The sequence below is a fragment of the Zingiber officinale genome, chromosome 3A, assembly GCF_018446385.1.
Source record: "Zingiber officinale cultivar Zhangliang chromosome 3A, Zo_v1.1, whole genome shotgun sequence".
NCBI classification, from domain to species: Eukaryota; Viridiplantae; Streptophyta; class Magnoliopsida; order Zingiberales; family Zingiberaceae; genus Zingiber; species Zingiber officinale.
Genome location: NC_055990.1, coordinates 154,369,832 through 154,374,245, shown reverse-complemented (window position 1 = coordinate 154,374,245; position 4,414 = coordinate 154,369,832). Strand labels below are relative to the sequence as shown.

The following is a 4,414-nucleotide window of genomic DNA, read 5'->3' as shown; positions in this document are numbered from 1 at the left end:
TATCTAATTGTTGAACTATGACACAAGCTTGAGTTCTTGAGCATGTCCCTATTCAAGTGGCAGACAACATTGTAACACCGAGGATACACTACAAAAAAATAAACTTTTAGAAGCGGTTTTAAGATACCTATAGCAACGGTTTTCAACCGCTGCTAAATCTATTGCACCGGTTCAAAACCGTTGCGGATGTTGGCGACGCTAAAGCCAACAGGTGCGGTAAAGCTAACCGGTGGTTCAGGACTAAGAGCCGATTCTGATGGATACCTATAGAAACGGTTAATGACCTATTCTAATGGATACCTATAGAAACGGTTAATGACCGATCCTGAAGCATACCTATAGAAACGGTGAATGACCGATCCTGATGGATACCTATAGAAGCGGTTAATAACCGATCCTGATACATACCTATAGAAGTGGTTAATGATCGCCTCTATAGAATTTTTCAATCTAAAAAACTACCCTTTAGAAGCGGTTGTAACCGATTTAGAGGTCTAACTATAGGAACGGTTAAAACCGCTGCTATTATTGAATTACCAATTTTATAGAAAAAATCTTATTTTCAAATGCTCAAATTAAATCAATTGACAATATTCATATTTTATTTCACAAACCTAATTTATTTCCATAACACATAAATATAAATTGGATTACCAAATTAACACATACAATTTGTATTTCATTTCAAAATATTCATAACATATAACATTTAACTCCACACTATAACACAAACACAATATTTTCTTCAATCTCCAAAATATATACAACCTTCAATAACAAATTTTCTCCACCAAAAAAACATCAAAAGACATGTGCTCCAAACAACAAAAGGCATGTGCTCCAAACGAAAAAAGACATTTGCTTCAAGCGACAAAAGACATTTGCTCCAACCTTCAATAGCAACCTTCAATAGAACCACCAAATTATATTCTATCAACATATTTCAATATTTAATGAAAAAAATATTTAACAAAAACTTGTATCAAATTAAAAAGGTTGAATTAAAAAGGTGCTCCTCCCCACCTACAACACCAGCCCACAACTTCCATAAATGCGATAATCTTGTTTGATAATGCATTAATGGCACATCAGTTTAGTCCCCCCCATTGCAAGTTGATGCTTTATAAAAAACACCTTACATTTTTCTTCATTGTATAGACAAAGAAAACATTAAACAAAGGTCCTGGCTATCGAAAATGCATCAGAAAATAATGCATTGCACCATATGTTAGCTTGTCCATGGAACAATTATTGCACATCTTTAGCAAAGTACTTCCAAATACCACTATGTAGCTATTTGTGATGGTCATACCTTCATGGATTTGAAACAATAACCAAATAGAGCAGTTGCAGCTCTGATGACATTAAAAGATATTTCGTTTATGGCATCTTGTCATTTTCAACTTCAAACAAGTAATAAAGAGAAAAGATTATATAGGTGTACTACACGCTATTAGCCAGATGTATATATGCACTTTCATACAATGAACTTGCTTACATGAAAGAAAAAACATGGCAACAAAACAATGGCCGGATTATATGAAGTTCAAAGAAACATAGCAACTTAGAGAGTGCTGAAACTAGATGCAACAGGCAATTGGCTGTATGATTTTTTTAACTTTGAAAGGAAAGAATGGAAAATCACATATCAAAGAAAGCACATACATTTTTGCTTCATCCAAGCTTCGACAAAATCTTGCCTTCTTGCACTTCGGATGCAAAGAGGAAAAGACAAATACAAAATTATGATATTCATGATAGTAGTCCCAACTGTTGGTATTTCAATCTAACAATCAAATGTGAAGCAATGTATTAGAAGCTACTTAGATCAAGAAAACAGTTGGCCTCATAATTCATTAACGCACAAGCATATCTGTATTGTGCTCCAGTTTGAGCAAACGTATCCAAATCCTACCAGTGGCAGATTTAAAATGTTCAAGCACAGGTGACTAAGATAAATATGAAGTAATCACACATATTTATTATAGTCTAGCTTCCTCCATGAAACTACATTATAAGAATAGCATATTCAATCATGTTAGAAATTCCTATTATAAAACAAGAATGAAATACTCAATGTTGTGCCTTCATGGCAACTGGTCCTTTTTTAGTACATTATTTCAACTAAATATTACTAGCACCAAAATGTGGATTTAATAAATAATGTCAAAGATAGATTTGAGAACAGATGGTCATAGGGTGAGAGCAAGAGAAAACACAAAAAGACTATGTTGATGGATCTTGCAGCATCTTGATGGATCTTGCAATATTCAGTCTCAAGATAAATTGAGGATATAGTAAGTTTTTACACAATTTTCATGGTTGTAGCCACTAGCTACAAAGCATGTAACGCAACAAAGTAAAGTATTAAATAATAAATTTACATTACTATCATATTAAATCTTCAAATAGTGTCGAGAACTTTCATCAAATTTAATCCCAACATCTACAATACTAACATTTTAAATAATTATGAAGATAATCATAAAGAAAATATTTTCAAAGTTCAATCAATTTACTGCATATAAAAATACCTAATTTGTCATCAGCAAGAAACATATAAGATAACTACACCATAAATTTACACATACCTATAAGTTTTGCCCATACAAGTTCACCTAGTTCAAGACCTTGACAATCATGAAAGTTAAGTGATAAAGCCAGCAATTCATTGTAATTGAGGCCTTTCTTCTCTAAGTTGGGGACACCACATTTCCAACATAAATCCTTCATTTCTACACAAGATAAATGAAACTTTATTTTTTCATTTGAGAGAATCAAATGCTCGACATCATCATCCACATATTTAAACTGCACTAAGTTGAGTTTGTTTGAGTTAAAAGATAAGGCATAATGTGTATTGAGTAACGATTTAGGGATACGTAGGAAAATACATATTAACTGTTAACATATCAACAACTAATCATGAAAAAAAGAAAATCAGAAGAACGAAAGAATATAAGCAAATGAGCTTTCAAACTTCCATAAGCGAACTAGAACATATAACAAGCTCCTTATTTCATTTAACGGAATACCACGAAAGAACTAAACAAGAGAAATGATGTACAGCAAGCAAAAGGTGAAGCTTCCAAACTGATGGTTTTTGAGAGGTGTTAGGAGATTAATGAACGATTGACCAGACAAAATTCAATACATACTCTATGATGCTTGGTGTCTGAATTGTACTCCGTGATGGAACCCTTGTACCAATCATCATCTATAGGCCAGAGAACCTGAAAAGGCTCAGTTAAAAGCTGATATCCACAGAAAATCATTTAGTCGGATACTCACAGTCATGGGAATTACTTGCCTTGCATTCCAACCCAATCAATGCATGCAGATCTACGCCTTCAATTTCCAACCTACAAGAACAGAGGAAGCACCTAACTTAGCTTCCAATTACTCAGCATCTTTCAATTCCATTATACCAAGTTATGTTCAAACATTCCCTTTCCAGTAGCATGAACTAACTTAGCTTCCAATATCAGTCATCATCTTTCAAATTTACTTAACAAAGCTACATCAACAAACTGACCCAACATTTAAGCTAGCCATGCATACATAACAGAAGTAAGTGCAAAGCAACACTAGAATCAAATCCTCAATAACAAAGATAATAACAACTAAAAGCTTGCAATACATAAATGAGAGCTAAAGGAAAAGAATTCAGCACCTATAATAGTTATCAAACTAGAAGAATCCCCTTCGAATTCCCATCACAAGGTGCAAACCACAGAAACATTCATCCATGAAAGAGAGCGATAAGAAATGGAAATTCAGCACCTAACATGTATCAATATTTGAAAGGAAACAACCGAATTATGCACCTAAATAAATACTTGCAATGAAATCCGAAACTAGCCCTACCCTACGAGAGCAATCCAAAGCCTTCACAAGGAGAAAGAACTACATTGAAATCAATTCATAACCCACTAAAACTATCCACAAAACCAAAGATCATGATAACGACTTCTAATTCAGTTCTCAACACACACAACTAATCAAAGAACAACACAACGAAACCGAGGCCATTCACAGGAACAAAATAGCATCAAATTGCATCCCCACCAAAACCACAGCTATCTGCAAAACTGTACAACCTGGCAATGAAATCCTCATCATCCCAAGTTATGAAATAAAGCAGCACACCTCGAATTAAATCCACAAAAAAAACCATAGTTAACTAGAGAAACAACACTTGATCGAATTGAAACCACACATTCCCAAATCCGTTCAAAGTTACCGAAACAATAAATCACAAGAACATCATTGATCAAGGTCCCAAAATCTGTTCAACATTTCTGAAGCAATGGGTCAACAAATACCTCATCGATCGAGGCTTAAAACTTCCACAACAGGAATTAACAGAAACCCAACCAATGAGAACAACACGACACATCAAATTCGTTCAAAA

At 34.0% G+C, this 4,414-nt stretch overlaps 1 long non-coding RNA gene across 2 annotated transcripts; it reads right to left on the bottom strand.

The window, feature by feature from the left end:
• Window positions 1-1,495: 1,495 nt before the first annotated feature.
• LOC122054158 lies at window positions 1,496-3,337 on the bottom strand. 2 transcript variants are annotated; one of them, XR_006132592.1, is made up of 4 exons: window positions 3,307-3,337; window positions 3,159-3,233; window positions 2,592-2,735; window positions 1,496-1,786 (listed from the first exon to the last, which is right to left on the bottom strand). It is a non-coding gene; the product is annotated as an uncharacterized LOC122054158 (long non-coding RNA). The 2 variants fall into 2 exon arrangements; XR_006132591.1 differs by having other exon boundaries at window positions 3,292-3,336.
• Between the last annotated feature and the right edge of the window lie 1,077 nt (window positions 3,338-4,414).